At 40.2% G+C, this 18,761-nt stretch overlaps 1 long non-coding RNA gene across 1 annotated transcript in view; it reads left to right on the plus strand.

Moving 5' to 3' along the window:
• The window catches only part of LOC108640225, a 63,895-nt gene that overhangs the window by 491 nt on the left and 44,643 nt on the right, over window positions 1–18,761 (plus strand). The window contains exon 2 of the long non-coding RNA XR_001921008.1: window positions 1,307–1,450. This is a non-coding gene — a long non-coding RNA (uncharacterized LOC108640225). The remainder of the gene's footprint in view (window positions 1–1,306; window positions 1,451–18,761) is intronic.

The following is an 18,761-nucleotide window of genomic DNA, read 5'->3' on the forward strand; positions in this document are numbered from 1 at the left end:
ATTATTCTCCCTACTGACTTAGCAATAAGATGCATAAAAACATCATTGAAATAACTCTAAGATAGCCTTTTAGAAATATTGATGTAGAATTCTGTATTTATGGGAGTATAATATGTAGACATTTATTGAAGATTGGGAAGATTTTGATCACAGACATAGATCATATCAGAATATCCAAACTGTAACAAAATATTAGTGCTTGTTGGAGACATCCAAAAGTGGTCATCAGCAAAGGCAAGACACCATTAGAGCTGTGATCTTAACTTTTCTGTTTCACTTTATTTCTCAGAGGAATGGCAGGAACATTAAAGTTATTGGAGTTGCCCCGGTGATGGATTTGTCACACAAAATACCACAGCTGAATGCAGTGTCACTTACTAGTCCAGCTTATGTCTGTTTTGGTAAGACAAGCATAAGAATATGCATTAACTCTTCTCTTTCTCAGATTAATCATCGAGATAAATTTGAAAGAACTGCTAAAATTCTATTGTTTTCAAACTGTACATTTTCTATCACTGTAATTTATAACCAGTAAGAAATTAAAAAAAAAATCTCTTCTCCTCAGGCTGATGCAAAGCTGTCACTTGCAATTCAGGGAGATAGGATTAGTTTATTTGTTTACAGATGTACAACCAGTCAATTAAGATTTATCTTATCTCCATTTTAATAACAGCTGCAGTTCTACAGTCTGTGTTTATGATTAAGTGTGAACGTTTAGCAATCTTAGAATCAGAGAACAATTGGAATGGATGTCTTTGGGCTGGGCTGCTGATTTGAAATATCTTGAAAATGAGTTGCAATATTGCCTTGCAAAATTATAATTCAAAAGCTTTGCCTGGGTATATGGTCGTGCAGTGTTATAAAGAGAGTTACAACAAGAGTGTTAAAGCTTATCTAATTAAAGGGAGGTCCCACATTTTCAAGAAAAAGATTTTCTGCCAAGTTAGAATTCTTAAAAATCTATTTTTTCAGAAAAAATGTTAATTTTGATTATATTTTCTATTTTTAAATAGAGAAAAGATTCAAAAAAATATATTTATTTTAAAATTGACAAAAATCACAACACTTAAAAGTGAAATTTTTCATTTCAAGTTGAGATACATTTAGTATACAGAAATCCAAAATAACAATGTTGGAGAGCTGAGTTTGAAAAGTCCCCTTCCTTCTAATAATACTAGTCTGGTGCTATTAATTATGGAGAAAGAATCTGTTAGCACATTGCTAATCAACTAATGGAATAGATTTTTCTGCCTCTCATTGTTGAGAATTTGAGACCCTTTTGTCTTTTTACACTCTTATTCTCTAGGTACTTTCTGAAATCACAAAGATAACCAGCGGGGAAGTCTGTGTATGAAATGTTCCTTTCCAATAGCCCATTCCCCTGTCTGCACCATTCTGTGGATGTTACCACTTGGACAATTGAATCAAAGAGCAAGAAGCCTGTGAACAGGTCAGCAAACTCTTTGAGAGTGATTGGAAACGTCCTACCATGATAGACGAAGTCGGGTTAAACTTTGGTTTCCTGTGTCCAGTTGTTTCCATGAAGGGTGGGTGTCACTCCTCTTCTCTTGGTTGTACGACCTCAAGGTTAATGGCTGGACTTGATGATCTTAAAGATCTTTTCCAGCCCGAGATTCTCATTGACTTTGGTCCTTGATCTCACTAAGCCTACAGAAACTACTATCTGATCTTTTCCTCCCAGCCTACAGCCTAGTTTGTGCTGGGTTAGAGAAATGAATTGGTGAAAGGAGTGGCTCAAAGACATCAGAGCCAGCCCGAGATAAGAATAGGGGGAGGACGAGTGTCATAGGGAGGAGAGGGAAGATGGGGAGAACCACAATAATCACACCAGTGTCAACAATGAATTGTTAGGTTGGCTCACCCGAAGTCATGGGACTTCACCCTAAAACCTGCTCCTCTGAACAGCTGCCCTCAAGTCTTTTCTGTGCTCTTTTCAGTGCTGATATCAGGGTATCAAAATTTTTTTCTGTATGGTCCTTGGCAGTGTCATAAACCCATGTACTAGCACCACCAGAAAAAAGCCATCAGAAAATGTCATGCAAAGTGTCAGTGGTAAAGCACTAAAATGCCAGAGGAAAAAAATTGAGATTTTACAAAACTGAAGAGAATAGTGGAGTTAAAATGTATTTATCACTCTCTAGGCATGTCACATTGTATTTTAAAACTGGAGAAATCTTTCGACAGCAGCTGGGACTTTAGCAGCTCAAATCTTGCCTGAACTGGAGGAAACCTGGAGAGGCAGGTTGTTAAACTGTGTTAAGAGGATGCTGTTGTTAATGAATATCTTTGAATCCTCCTGAGCAACTGAGAAAATAGCACCCTCAAAGGGGAGATGGAACAGTGGAGTGAGCAGTGGCAATGCTGACAACTGAAATTCACAACTTAACCCGTATTTGGTTAAACTGCAATGGTAGTTGCAAACTAGTTTCTGCTGAGTGGATTCCTGTGTGGTTCTGTGTCCATGTTGGATGGTATTTGCTGCTGGCAGGCAAGGTGGAAAGCCAAGAGAATCGTTTCCACAGCTGACGAGGCAGGATTTGGCAGAACTGCTGAAGTCCTAAACAATAGAAGACCTCCTAGACAACCAATGTTTGTAGTTTTCAAAGATTTATTTATTATTTTGATGGAAAAAACCATAGGGCAGGAGGTCAAGATCACTTGCATGAAACCTGTAAGCAGCTTTTTCTTCAGTGGGCTTTAGTTTCATTAATTCAGGGTGTTTACTCTATATTTTGCCATAGAGCATGTGCAGCTCAAACAGAATATGCAAAAGCTGCTTCAGACATGAAGTTTGCAACAGATCAAGGCATAGTGGTGTAAGAGGTCTTCTTTCAATCAAAGATGGTTTTAAAGTAAGCTATTTACATTTTCCACAATGGTCTGTGAATCAGAATCTGGTTATTTATTATATCTCAGTTGAGGGTCAGTGACTTCTATAACTGCATTGGCTGATTGACAGTATGTTTAAACATAACTGATTTTAAGATTAAATGGTCTTAAATGTTAGGTGAAAACATCTTATGTGGACTCTTAAAAATTAATTTTCCCTCTATTTGCATTTGAAGTCAATTTTAGGCCATCAGTATGAAGTGAAACCTAAAAAGGTTTAAAATAACATATCTACTTAAATCAGTGCAGGTTCAGGTTTACACTGGATCTTGGATGAAAGGCACAACAGCAATGTATTGTACTTACAGAAAAAAATATTGTGGTGATTGTTTTATTATTCATCTTTAGCACAAATCTACTCTTGCAGTGATAAATGCAAGAAACGAACCCTTTCTCCCATATAGGTCCCCCACTATAAAAAAGAAGCAAGCAGATTTAGTGTTTCGCTGGCAATAAGTCAAATGCTGCTTAAGACATAAGTCAGTGCCATTTGACACAACTGATAGTTTCCACTTGAGTAAAATTCATAAATGTTACCAGCATGAGATCTGAACAGATTTTTAATCTCTGGAGTCAGTGGCAGGGCAGTCTGGGGAAAACTAGGGTTATTTTGAGTCTTATGTTTGGCTGATGAATAAGAAGGACCTTTTTGAATTCCCTGCCCGGGAGCTAGCCTGATATTTATCCATCTATCATTGTCTGTTTTTCCTGTGCATTCCTGTTTTATTCAATTGTGAGTTGCTCTGTCTTTTTTTAAAAGGACTTGTGTGTATGCGTGAGCAGCTACACTTAATATTGTAGTTCTCTTCTTTCTGAGATGGAGATTGTAATTGCTTATTGATGGCCTATTTGTATGCTAATGTTGCTCAATAAAAAAAGCGAAAGCATAATTAACACTCCTGCTTCACAAAAAAGAAAGAGAAAAAGGAAAGCTTGGAAAGGTCAGTGGATTTCACATGATAAATTACTAAATAATGGAAGACATAGAATCCTACATCCTAGAATGTAATGCTTTCACTATTTTATTAGCTATTATTTATTACAAATGCTGACTATACTTACTTTTCGGTAACTATTTTCTATATACAATGTATTTAGACATTATGACCCTGTGGTTGGTGGTATAATGTACTGCAGCCTGCCAATTTTCAGATGTAGTGTCTTTCAAGGGAACAGCATCTCTGTTTATTCTCCTATATTTCATTAAGGCACAATTCAGTAACACTGCAGGCAGGGCTGGCTGGCTCTTGGTGTGGAGGCACGAGTCAGACAATCAGGGTCAGATCTCTCAAACAATCATGGAGTGGGAACCTGCAGCCCCACAAGGCAGCACAAGCAACACATTTACTGCTGTAGTCAGTAAGTGGCAGAACAGGCTGCTTCAATACTTAGAAAAAAAAGAAAAATTTAAAGCCTAGACCCCTGTGATACAGTGATGTAGTTGGGTTTGGTGGATTTTTAGGTTGTGTTGTTAGACACAGCATGAAAAAGAAATATTTGGGCATATGGGCAAGTGTGATGCTGAATATGGTGGAACAAGTGACCCTGCCCTGTTTGTATGCTGCCTTGGCTTTGAGACAAAGTAAATTGAGCTGCCTTACCTGAGGTGAATTAATGTGCATGGCCTCCTGACTTGGGCTGTGTGGACCAAGTGTGATGTATAGGTGGTTGTCTCTGGCTGGGCAGGAGGGCAGTCACAGTTAGCTTGCTAAACAGCCACAGCGTGTTTGCATTCAGCCATGCAACTGAACCTTCAGATGCTCTCCAGGCTTTAATGTTAAAATGACACCAAACTTCTAGTAGGCAGAAAAAAATAATCAAAATTAAGACAAGAATGGTTATACATAATTCTTAAATGTCATGTTTTTTAACAGAGGTGACAGTGCCATAACACCACTTTCAGTATCTTCTTATTAGCATAAAACTTATTTTCAGAATTAACACTCACAAGTTATTGAATCTTAATACTACTTCTTCAAGACAATTTCTTTTTGTTTTGTTTTATCTGCAGATGACAGAACATAGGAAAATGGGCCTTCCCAACTGTGTGACTTTGCTTCTCTGGGTATATCACAAAATAGAGTTCTTGCATCTAGTGTTCTTCTTGTTGCTCATGAAAAAGAGTTCTTATTTAAATGTGGACAGATTAAAACCAAATAAAAGACTGTCCCAGGAAAAATATTTTATTTCCTTAGAAAATTAAGAATAAAAGTAAAGTAGTTAAAACATATGTTAATATATTCAAAATTCAGCAAATCTAAAGAGAAGCAAATTTAAAGATTAGTTTAAATTTGCTTTTTCTTCTGTGACTGAGGCCATGGAAATGATACTTTGCCATGCTTCAGAGTCATTGCTGGTTGATAACTGCATGTGGAAATTCAATTTGTGTGCTACATTCTCTGCTAGTGTTAATAAAAATATTTCTTTAGAAGTTAATAGAGTCGTTTAATAAGCACAGGTGAGATTTGTTCTAAACCACAGCATGCAACCTTTGCTTCTGGGAAAATATATTTGATAATGTTTGTGTGTTACTGTACTTATCCTCAGTTAGTGGAACTTCATACTGTGTCTTCTTGCCATTCTCTGACAAAAAGTAAATGATGAGGCTTAGGATTTTAGTCTAGGCATAAGGAACACTCATGTTGAGTCAAGGAACACTTGTATGAAATAATTGACTTTGTTTATATCCATCTGCAATTTATCCACAAGAACAGCATTGAAAGGTGACATTTATCTTACAAGTTTCTCATTCATTTCTGTACTCTGAACTCAACTTTCATGCAGCTCAAGTGCATGATACATGTAGATGAATATTTATTATAGATGATTAAGTGTCCTTTGACAGTACAATATACTTCACTGTAAAAATAAACAGATTGTGCATGAGGCTGTCTGATTTGACTGGTGGCACAGATAGTACCTCACTTATGTATGCTTTTCATCAGAAGATCTCAACACCATTTACTGAAGAGGGAAGTACCAATATTCTTCCTTGGTAATTCTACATCCTTACTGGATTTAGCAGTGCTTGAAGATCCTGAGACCTCAAAAGTCCCTCTCATAACACCCATAAAACATATCTTACTCAAAACTATGTTTTAAAGTATTGGAAACATTGTGACCCCACAGAGATGGAAGCAGGTCTGTATTTTGATGTTTCCAGGGGTAAATACAAGTTTCCACTAAAATTCTTCAACAGATATTGCCATCCCAATAAACTAAACTGAATTTCTCTTAAGAACATTTGTACAATCTGCTCTCTAATTCAAAATCATGTCTGGAATGTTAATGAAGAGAATTTGCTAACTTTAGTTTATAGTTTAACTGTGCTGTAACCCATGACTGGAAAGGAAGGCCAAGACTTGCAAACTCATACCACCGCCAAGACAAAGAGAGTTTATAGAATTGCAAACTTTTACTAGAAAAAAAGAATTAAAAATTAATCCAGATTTCACCCTAAAGAAGAGAAAAAAAATAGAAATTGAGTTTTAAAGATGCATGTTTGTGCTAAGTAGCTAACCAAATTTGCAAAGAGGTTTATATATGATTTATGTTCCTTTGTTTTTGTTGTTTACTAAAGACCACATGTTATCTGGGGCATCTACTCTGTGAATAATATACTGCAAAAATATAACCTGATGATGAGAAATTGGTTACTCAGAAAGCCTGGGAATCAACACATCTATTCAGAAGTCAAATGTGAGGTACCTTGCTTTAAAATGTAGTGCTCTTAATGCCTGCCCATTATCTGAAACAAGTTGGTGCAGAAGATGCCAGGTGAATGACTTGCCATTTACCGCTACCTGCCATTAAGGGTCTTTTCTGATGTCTGGAAATGGGATTTGAGGGGAATAAAAAGGAAGGAAACTAAAATACTGGATGGGACTTATGGGATGCAGGGTTGAAGGAGCTGAGGTTACCCTTGTGGAGTGAACTTGGCAAGGCAGGTGATGATTTCCATAGGAGGAGAGAATCGGCTTTGGGAAACTTTACCGCAGCAGGCATGTTTGCCAGTGAAAGAGAAAAGAACCATGTTCAAAGCCACTGGATGTGTTTTGGCTTTTAGATAAAGGAGGACAAGCAATAAATACGTCACCAATATCTCACTGAAAATCTCAGATGCCGGCTCTCAGCGTGTCAGTGACATATTGCAAATTTTAAAAATAATGAAGGTGATTTCAGTTCTGGTGGATGCCTGTCTAGCTGGAGCCTCTTACTGCCATGGTATGCTTTTGTTCACTCTGGTAATTTTAATGGCATGGATGCCACAAGTAAGGGATCACTCTCGTGAGGAAATTGTAGAGAAAAGGAAGAAGTATAAAGAATCCATCTCTATTTCAGCTGGATCAACTAATATTTCAATATAAAATACTGCACACTACTGCTTTAAGGGTGTCCCTTTAAACACCTCTGAATTTTCAGTAGAGATGTTACATTTTATTAAGCAGCTGAACTGCCTGATCCCCAGGAATTGCAGCATGATTAGATGATGCTATTCCCTGTCCCCCTACACCCAGAGGATAGAGTTAACCTTTTGGTTTGTCCATGCCTGATCTTTAATAAAAACATTTGTGAAGTTGATGCATTTGAATAGATTTTATCCAGTGACTACTAAGGAGCCTGTATTAGTGGTGCACGTGAAATGTCACACTGGACACAAACCTCTCTTGAGCTCCGGGATCAACATAGACAGGAACTTCTCAGCTCAGCATTTTCTCAAGCTTAAAAATCCAAGTACCCTCCTATGCTTTCATTTCTGCAGTGCTGTTTACAGTGACATATAAAATGATGCCCTGTTGGCCCAATTACATCTGGTATGAAATCAAATTACAATATCTTCATCATTCATGGCCAATTTAGCTCCAAAAAATGAATATAAACAAACACAATGAAATGAAAAATGTTACTAATTTAAGTGATTGCATTTGTGCAGATTACAGCCTTCAGGTGTTAACTGATTTGTTTTTAGAGTAGACTCCTGTTTTCAGTAGTTGCTGGAAGACCTACATCTAAGGATAGCTGACACGCAAACGTTTAATTATGAATTAAATTATTTATAGTATATGTCTCATCATATTATTTTTCTGTACCACTCATTGTCAAGTGGTATGATGACATGAAGAAATGAAGTATCTCCTGAATTTCAATTTGGGTTCTCACTGCAGCTAGTACTTTCTGTTTAAAGTGTCAGCTCTTCAGGGACAGATTTTCTCACTCTACTATGCCAAACACAATGAGGTCCTTGACCTGGAAAGGCAGACCTTTGGGAACCTATCCCAATACAAATAAGTGTTATTACTAACATGATGACATTCCTGGGTGCAGAGTGTGCTGTGAGGTCCCAATTTACCAATAAGGACCCCCATGAGAGGGCTCTGGGCAGACTTGTGCACTGAGGCGAGTGGCACCATGGCTCATCTCCTCACAGCCAGCCTGCTCTGAGAGTGAGGCTGTCTCCTGTGCGTGATAATTTTTTCTCACATGGTCAGTTTTCTGAAGAGGTAGGTATGGATGGGTCCCTTTCTATTTTTCTTTCCTGTATTCTCTTTTAATTCCAATGCTTGTCAACTGAAAAGATGGACCTCATTTGCAGATGTGTATATTTTTTTCCTTTAAGTTCTTTTATCTTTCTGTCAGTTTTGATACCACTAAAAATTACATCCCAGAGAACTCATATACATGCCTCTTGCTGAAGATTTGTGATGAAATACACTGATCTTCATCCTGTTCTCCTTCTTCTGGAAATGAAAATAGTGATTTCAAAGGCTGAGGTCTTAACTGATATTGTTAAGCAAGCTCTTCAATGGCAGCAAGGAAATTTAATCTAACAGAGATACAAACAGTGCTCTCTGCTGTACACTGAAACATTATACAATGACTATCACTCCTATATGTTTACATCTCCCACAATTTCCAGAGTTTTTTTGCCATATGATGCTGCATTATGCTATAAAATTAGGGTTTTTTTGAAGTCTATATAACATGTTCTTGAAAAGAAAAAGTGAGAGATGAAAAAAGCAGAAATTGCGCTGACCATTGTACTTCCAATCTGTCTAATCATAAAATATCTGGGAAAACTTCTTCAGGAGAAAGAACTGGAAAAAGGGTAGAGAAGGTATTTTCTGGTTTCCAATTGTAATGTATAGCCTCCAAACTCTCAAAGTCCATATCTCATTTGAAAGCCTAGCCACATTTGAAAATCAGAGTGCTGCTTGATCTGACCCACTAAGGAACATTAATTTCCAAACCCATCCAAGAGGGAAAAGAGCTGGAAGAACGATGACTTGAATATCAAACTGTCATATGGGCAAAAATGCAACAGTTAATCTGTGGCCGCTGTTCGGAATTCAGACACACACATATACAACCTTTCTGCAGGTGTATGCCATGCAATGAGGTACTTGGAGGGCTTCAGGCACTTGTATCACCTGCTGTCTGTCCCATTTTTCTGTGATGGCACTGGGAGCTCTGGTATTCATACAGGAGTGCTGCAACTTATCTCTGTGTCTCTCCTTTCTTGTGACAGATGTGTTTTCCTCTTCTCTTTATATCCTCAGAAAGCAATGAGAGTCAGGTGTGGAGAAATCAACCTCTTGTAGCAAAGCTGGGCTCTGTCTGTTCCTGCACTCAGCAAGCAGAAAGGGAAATTGCATCAATGCTGGTAATACTTTGCCTAGATTTCAGTGGAACTGTACAAAGAATAAGCACTGCTCACTGTATCTGTCAGTAGAGATTTATTGTGTTTGTCTTGAACGTGTCAAGTAGCAGAGAGGCTCAAAATGGGAAAATGAGCATGTGCCTTGGCTGACCAGCTCCTGCAAAAGCATGGAGGAGTCAGTGTGCTGGGAAGGACTGTGCTGTCATGGGGCTGGGAGTCAGGAGATGGGGTTCTCCTCCCCGGTCTCCAGGTGGTCCTGGTTACCTTCTCATCTCTAATCTCTTACTAGCTAAGTGCTCAGCTTTTGTCTTGTCATTTGTGTCTACAGGACTGAGCAGAGATGGTCTGGAGCATGGCAGAGCAGTACCACCGTAATGAAGATATGAAGACCAGAAGTGCTGGGGCAGGCCAGTTCTGAACAATCTGTGTTTATTTTCCACTTGGAAAATTTCCAGGCTGCAGGACTTCTCTGGGAAGGAATCCCTGTATGACCATCTTGTTATCTCTTTTTTGTTCTACCTGTTCTTAGCCCCTGCCAGGAACAGGATCTAGCACTCCATGGACTTCTGGTCTGACCCAGTGTAGTTCTTGTGTTTAGTTATGTACCTCCTCTATTTTCAAAATGTAGAGAGGAGGAGGTTCTTTAAAGTCCAGTCGTTCTTTGCAGGCTACAGAAGGAGACCTAGGGGAAGGTCAGAGTTTCAACGAGTAGAGATTGAGACTTAACACAGACAATGAAGTCTGCAACACTCTTTACAAGACTTACTTATTAGCTGTATTAACTTTATTATCTTCCAACTAAATGGCTTTATATCTAATGTACTATCTGAAAACCAGTATTTACTAAGTTCGTTGCTTATGATTCCCTGCTTTTATTGATACTGTAGCTTATCACTCAGTCTGTTGTATGTCATAGACATAGAAAAATCATGTTCTTGCTTCAGCTTTGCTGTATTTTAAAAAGAAAGCAGATGATGACAAATTCATCAGTATTGAGTTGATTGAGAAAAAGCGTAATTAGGCAACACATGCACTGACACAGGGGAGCCTTACAGACACAAGCCCTATCCTGAGTTTGTGTGGTGTCATCCTGATAATGTAATTGACATTTTTGGGTGTAAAAGAGAAGAGCCTGTTCCACAGAAAGAGGCTCTGTTCTCTAGCATTGCAGTTTTTCTTCTGGGATCAGTGCAGGATCTATATGCTTCCTTTTGAGTATGGTCCAAATTCAACACTCAAGCCTGAAGCCCCTGCCCTCCTGCAGTGCAGACCCTGGAAGCCTTGCCTGCAGAGGGAATAGCTGAGGTGGGGCTGGCTCAGCTGAGCTACCACCATGCACTGTGGTGTGCCATCCTGTCATATCAGAGAGCTGTGGGGAACTGGGATGAGTTTCTTTCTTCCACTGGTGCATGCATGCAGCCAATCATTCTGGGTTTTTTTCAGGCAAAGAATTACTGAAGTTCTTTAGCTGGAAATTTTAATACAGAGTTTAGGCCAAGGGACACATTGTACATCAGTTTGGTCGCTAGTCCACCTTCCCCTCGCTAGTCCACCTTCCCCTCCCTGAGGCTCCTGTCTGAAAAGATCAGGTTTCCTCATGCCCAGAATCTTACTCACTTGGAGCACTCAAACAAGTGTGCATATGTCACTGTATATCCCAGAGTTACTTGTCCTGCTGCATGCCACCAGACATGTCTACACCTTCCCACCTTAGTGAGAATTAGCAGGAATAAATGCGTGCTTATATTCTGTCATTTTTCTGCAAGGCTTGGCATTTTGGTTTAGAACAGCTCCCACCAAAACTGCTATGTTTTGCATGAAAACAGGTGCATTTTCCAGTGGTTTTACTCTGGGAGGAACAAATTCCATCAGAAGGGAGGAGAAGACAGTAGGATGTTTGTTATTTCTCACATTGCATGACAAGATTCCTCAGAACTAATTTTGGAGATTAAACTTCCTGGAAAATGAGTGTTCCTTAATGTATATGTGTGGATGGTATGAGGAGGCACCTACATGACTTCAGTTCTTCCATTATATGTGTTTCAAATTACTGGCTTTATAATCTTATTATCTGTGGGTCCTGTGTTATTTTATTTCCTTATGAAAAAGGAACACAAAGAGAAAGGTGCTAATATCTCATGACCTAATTTAGCTGGAGCCATGCTCTTCTTTAGCATCACAGTGGCTATGTCAGTGGAGAATTCCCAGCCCTAGTGATTTGTCACTCCTATATTTAGATTCCAAATCATACCTATGTATATTGCACATAACCAGTCCCACATCAGCTTTCACAGTATTCTGTGTGCAATTACTTTCTATTCTGCTCAAGCCTTTTATCCTTGGAGCAAAGGAAAAGCAAGAAAAGTGAACTTCACATTATTTTTGGTTGTTGTTGATTCACCTTTCTAATACTGGTAGGTTGTACACACTATCACCTTCTCTCTTTTCCAAAATGAAGAGCAGCTGGCTTTTGACATTCCTGGTCAGGTTTAGGATTGAACTAGGTGCCAAGTTTCACTCTTCTTGGTATTGTGCAACACTCCTACAGAGCCCTCAAGCAGAACATTAGAAACCTACACAACTTTAAGCTGAAAACTAAGGGTGTTTGTACCATGAGACAGCAATTTTGAAGATTATGCCCTTGAATGTCAGTGTTTCTTTGTGGATGGGTCAGAAAGTTTTCATGTCCTTTTTCCTAGTGCTGCAAGCCAGCTGGGTGCAAGCCAGATCCTGCCTGGGAGCTGTGCATCGTAGTATTAGCCTGGGCCAATAATTCCTGTCTAGTGACAAGGCATCTAACTCGGGCTCAGTGCCACGTTAATGCAACTGGGCTTACACATGTCTGTTCTCATGGAACATGCATAGAGCAGAAGCAAGACAGTGGGCGCCTGCCCCCACAGCCTGTGTCGTCTTCACATTCTTCTGAGGGTGCTTACCTGCATTGACTTGCTTGCACTTTCTGACTGGCACAGAGAACTGCACCCAAACAACATGTATTGAAGAATTCTGGGAGCAGGACTGCCCTCTCATAATTAGATAAACAGAACAGTTCCATCTTCTTAATTTCTGCTCTGTTGATAGCTCAGACTTCAGACTATCTAGAAATATAGGGGTTTTAGAGGATCTGAAGATACAGGTTACATCAATTTGTTGCCAAGCCCTCACAACTATGTCTTCCTCAAAATTCTATCAATACTCCATCCAAAGAAGAAATCAAAATTATTTCTTTTCTTCCTCCACAGCTGTGCTTTTGGTATACTGATGGAAAATATGTTGGATTTTTGACTTATAGTCTAGTTCAAAATAGATAAATCAGTATATACCAGGCAGTGATTCAACTGGAATACTCCTTACCACACCCAAAAGAAATGAAATGAGTAGTTACAAATATTCTCTTTAATCATGGAAAAGAGCCTTGTATCCAAATTTATGCAGACTCCCTTAAAGACGTGACCAAGTTCTCCTTTCATCATCATCAGATTTGCTTTATGTCTCTCAGTCAGCTTCCTTCAAGTTGCACCACTGGTTTATGCTAGAGTTACGGAGAGATCTTGCTCCCAGGCATCTGAGGAAAAGCCTCCCTCTTCCTCATTTTCTGTGTCTTTTGTTATTTCTCATATGAACTGCTTTCATAAATATTTAGATGGAAATGGCTAACAGGAAAATTGTATGGTTTCTAAGATCAATGAGCCATTAAATAGGTTCTAATAATCTCAATAAAAGTTTGGAATATTTAATAATGAGAAACAGACATATAGGTTGCTTGATTGCTACCAGACTCTTAGTAAATATTGTCAGTGGCTCTTACTCTGTGGGTTCCTCAAGCACCCTCAAAGAAGAGCCTCTGGGGATGGGAGAGGGAGTCAACCAAATCATGTATGAAAAAAGTGCTGTTCAAGAGAACATAGCTGTTTTTTTGGGAAACACTGTTCACTATATGCTTTTTATCATCACTGTGGAAGGTTTAGAGGTTTTTCAATAAGCAGTTAGAGAACTAATCACACTTTGTATTTATAATAATTTGCACTTGTATCACATGTAACATCATGGGTTTCAGTGCCCTTTTCTTGAATTGACACTGTCACAAATTGGAAATTTGAGATGTATGGAGTCATCTTCTCTGAAGCAAAGCCCCCTCACCTCTCAGAGACTGGAGAAGATGTTAGTTCAATCAAATTACATCTGGGCACAAAGCCAAGTGGGAAACTTTGATTAGCAGCATCTCCCTCTAGAGCCCTTCTCTTCTTTGACCATATAGTGAATTTAGGAATTGCTTGATTAGGTTTTTGAAAATTAGGTAAACTTAGGGTCCTAATGCACATTGTAGGTCTCCTCTTTGCTCTATACAACTAAGGAGAATGAAATATTTATCAGGCCAGGTGAAGACACTCAAAGACCTGATATGTGTTTCTGCACAAAGTTCGTTGAATAAATGTGAACATGTTCCATACCTTGGTCACTGAGATATGGGCTAAACTCACCAAAATATTTTTGTAATAAGCAGTCTGCTTATGTCATAGAATCAGAGAATGGTTTGGGCTGGAAGGGACCAAAGATCATCCAGCTCCAACCCTCCTACCATGGGCAGGGACACCGTTCACTAGACCAGGTTGCTCAAAGCTCCATCCATCTTGGCCTTGAACCCTTCCAGGGACAGGGCAGCCACAACTTCTCAGGGTAGCCTGTTCCAGTCCCTCATCACTCTCACAGGAAACAATTTCTTCCCTCTTTCAGTTTGAAGCCATCCCCCCTTGTCCTATCACTACGTGCCCTTTCCAGTTCTCTTGTAGCCCTCTTCAGGTACTGGAAGGTCACAGTGAGGTCTCCCTGGAGTCTTCACTTCTCCAGGCTGAACAAACCCAATTCTCTCAGACTGTCTTTGTAGGAGAGGCATTCCAGCCCTCTGATCATCTGACTGGCGTCCTCTGGACTCGATCCAACAGTTCCATATCCTTCTTATGTTGGAGGCCCCAGAGCTGACTGCAGTACTCCAGATGAGGTCTCACAAGGGCAATGTAGAGGGGGAGAAACACCTCACTCAACCTACCTGCCACACTTCTTTTGATGCAGCCCAGGATTTGGGCCCAATGTCCTTGTTGGATGTTGGATCCTGTGGCCTCTGAAAGCTGGCAGCAAAATGCTTCCAACTACAGAGACCCCCATGCTGTTTGTAGGTTCTCTAGAGGTCCCTTTCTGGTAGGCAGGTCCACGTCTGTCCATCGTTACAGCCATTTACGATATTTGATGAGATAGATCAGAGCTTCAGGTGGTACAGCTGCAGGAAGTAATAAACCAATTCAACATTCTCCTGCCCTGTATTAACTAGATAAGAGGTGCTCACATGAGCTGTTCTGTGCGTCTTTTAAATTTGCAGTGGAGGAAGTGTGAGAGTGGGGAAAGGAGAGATACTTGATCTGCTCTACACCTTCCTTACCCTTATCTCCTTGTGTAAATGATAGATGAAGTTACTGTGCCAGTAATCCCTGCTGAGTGAACAGAAAAAAGAATGAACAGTGTTTCCAAAACATTTGCAGTAGGATTGCATAATCCTCCTGATATTTCCAGAGAACTCACAGGCTTCACCTGCCCAACTGTTTGTACAGCTGTAGCTCTTCTTGAAGATGTGGCCATGACTACCTAGATTTTCTCTGACTTAACAGGTGACACCTGCCATTAAGCAACATTGCTCCTATGTTTGGCTTACTTATGTATGACTTTACTTACTTATTAATATACACACCATGTGTAGAGTGGGACAGTTATCCCTATGAAGACATCAATTTTCTGGGTCAGTGCATCATGTGAGCATTAAGCAGCCGGTGAGCTAGGTCTCCCATCCCTCAGACCACTATTTGTCTAATCATCTCTTGGTATTTTCTATATCTGATGAATCTGCCCTCTCTCCATTTTAAATTTATATTACATTAGCTGTTCAGTGTGGGAAATGATTCCTGGTTGCACCTTACATAACTTAGAAGGACTCTGGTGCACAAAACCTTCATAACAACTAAGCTTGCTTTTCATGGCATGTTTCTTGGTTTCAGCTGGGATAGAGATAATTTTTTTCCTAGTAGCTGGTGTGTTTTGGATTTCATATGAGAATAAAGTTGATAATGCACTGGTGTTTCAGTTGTTGCTAAGCAGTGCTTACCCTGAGTCAAGGCCTTCTCAGTGTCCCATGCTCTGCCAGTGAGGAGGTGCACCAAAAGCTGGGAGGGAGTGTGGCCAGGAGAGCTGACCTGAGCTGGCCAAAGGGATATTCCACACCATATTCCTACTCAATGTATAAAATGGGAGGAGTTGGTTAGGAGGGGTTGATCACTGCTTGGGGATGGGCTGGACATCGATCAGTGAGTGGTCAGCTATTGTATTGTGCATCACTTGTCTTTCTTGTGTTTTATTCCTCTCTCTCTTTTATCTACAATTACTATTGTTATTATTATTATCATCATCATCATCATCATTATTATTAAAAACTTTATTTGTCTTTTTAAACTGTTCTTATCTTAACCCACGGATTTTACCTTTTTCTGATTCTCCTCCCCATCCCACTGGAGGCAGGAGGAGCAGGTAGCAGTGAGTGGCTGTGTGGTACTTACTTGCTGGCTGAGGTTGTATCTCGACAACATACATACACCTGTATAACTGGGTGCCTCTTGCATATTTTGCAAAAACACTGTCATTAAGGTCAATGATGTACACCCAAGTCTGTTGATCAGCTTCAACTAAGTAAAAAAAATTCTTTACCTTATTTTACAGTGATTTGACTCCAGTGACATTAATGGAAGTGCACTGCTGCAGAGAACAACCAGAATTAGGCTGAGGAAGTAGTATGATGCATTGCCCTTCCAGACAGCTTGGGGTTCTTTATGAACAGTGAGTCCTGTATCTGCACAGAGTTTATGTTACATTTAGGCTCTTGTCAAGGAATCCAATCTGTGCAGGAAGTCTTTCATAGGTGCACAGAATTCCATTAACAACAGCAGGGGCCCATCCAGGCAGCAGGACTCACATGTGTCTAGCTAAAGGCTGATGGCATATATATGTGTGTGTGTGTATATATATTTATAAATAAAACCCAGGCATTGGTCACAAAAATGTTTTGTTTCCAGATTGAAAGGAGGTGCCTTTCACACATTGTGCTGTGGCACTTCAAGATAACTCTGAGTATCTTATCAAGCTGATGACACTAAGATAGTGGAGGGTCAGATGGAAATTAAATGTCTGGAGTTTTGTTATAGCTACTGAATCACATGCTTGGTTCTTTCTAAAAGCACTCAGGATCTTTTTGGTACCTTGTACCATTAAAGCTGTGCTCGGTTTTCACACCCAACTATGAAATAGGTGGAAGGTTCCTTTTTTTTGGCCTTCTTAAGTATCCATGTGGCTGGAAATTCAAGTGAGGCAGAGGTTGCCCTTCTATTCCCCACTCCCATGCAAAGAGCTGCTCTGTGACGGAGGGCATCAGTGGCTGTACTTCTTCATTTCTTTCAGGTAAGAAATCTGTTTTCAGAACCTGCTTTTGAGAGACCAATCAAATGGAAAAATAACCTTTATCCACATCATATTCCTATGTGCTAATTAACTGATAGGCAAATGAGGTGGAGACTGTCCTCTATACCCTCCTTTAATCAATTGGTGGTGGAGATCTGAGATTCATCCTCATCATGGCAACAACTGAAAAAATGCAGTGGAAAGAGGAGCATATTTTCTGTGCCGACTTGCAGATGTGGTGAAGACCCGATTCACTTGCAAAGCCTCTGCCACTCCATTGGCACTTCAGTGAAGCTGGGCTATCATAGTAAGTGTGATTATTTGCAGCCTGCATGTACCTCTGTAGTCCTCCAGCAGGGCTGCCAAGGTCTTTTCCTTGCGACACCTCTTATTCTCCAGCTCTAACAATAGCCTTCTTGCATAGCTTTAGCTGGCACCTTGCTCGTGACTGTTAGGCAGGGCACTGCCTGAAATTAGATACAACAGGCTGCTTCCAGAGTGAATGCTGAGCCTGCGATTACAAATCCAAGCCTAACAAAACCACAGCTGCAGCATGGTTAGAATGGTTTCTCAGAGGTGTGCTGCAGCAGAATGTGGCCGGGCTTGATGACTGGTGTGTGGGATAGGTAAACTCATACCTCTAGCTTTTCATTTGTGGTCTTAGGCTGTGATCAGACATGTTATTCCAGATAGAATTGAGCCAGGGCAGGAGGTTATTGTGTCTGTCTACTTGTCATGGTTATCTTCACTGCTCTGAGTACTCCCATCCCAATTCCTCCTGAAATAACTCGCTTCCTAACCTGAACTTTCCACCAAATGAGGGGGGTTTAAACTTAATAATGTAAGCAACATTTATTTATTTATCTATTGATTGAATGAGTGATTTTCTGAACTATGTGTTTTTGGAAGAGGAAGGTTAATATACCAGTGGGCTGGTGGTATGGATTACACCAATTTACTGTCACTAAGTGAAGTCACCCACTTTTACCACTAACATGAGCAGACACTCCTGTTGTTTCTCTTGTACTAGGCTCAGGTGCTGGTCACATCCATGCATGAACTTTTTACTAAGTGAATGAGTCAAATCAGCTCTTCAAAAGGGTTAGGTGAGCACCAGAACTGGTAGAGGAAAGGACTGGACTGTGCAGTTGGGGCAGAGAGAAAGAGAAAGGAACACAACCATTTGCTGAGAGGACACGCCTGCAGATGTGAGCAGATGAGACAGCTGTAGGGAACAACTCTTGTACATTTGCACTGATAGATCTGGAGGGTTGGCAACTTCAGGGCATGGGAAGAGACTGGTGATTAGTTGATGACCCCCCCTACTATTGCTGGTGGATGCCCAGCACCTTAATGAAGTGTTCAGTGAGATAGAGATCACTAAATGCAGCCTTTTGAGAAACTAGTCAGGAGTTTGTGGCTTCTCCAGGCTGCAGCTAGAAACACCATCTCCACTTAGAAGCATGTGAAGGACATGTTTGATAGAAGCTCTTGAGCATGTTTCTTGGGAGGGATGCTTCAATAGCACCTGTTTGTTTGAGGTCTGATGGGATCCTGGTAGGACAAGGAAATACACTTACTGCTGCGTCCTCTCCCTAAGCCTGGTCAGAGTAGCTTGGTGGGCAGCTGATCCACTGAATTGCAGATATGAACTGCCCTGCAAAAGGTAATGAGCACGAAAAGGAGGAATAGCAACCAT

This window comes from Manacus vitellinus, unplaced genomic scaffold (assembly GCF_001715985.3).
Source record: "Manacus vitellinus isolate BGI_N305 unplaced genomic scaffold, ASM171598v3 scaffold_1_pilon, whole genome shotgun sequence".
Taxonomy (NCBI): domain Eukaryota; kingdom Metazoa; phylum Chordata; class Aves; order Passeriformes; family Pipridae; genus Manacus; species Manacus vitellinus.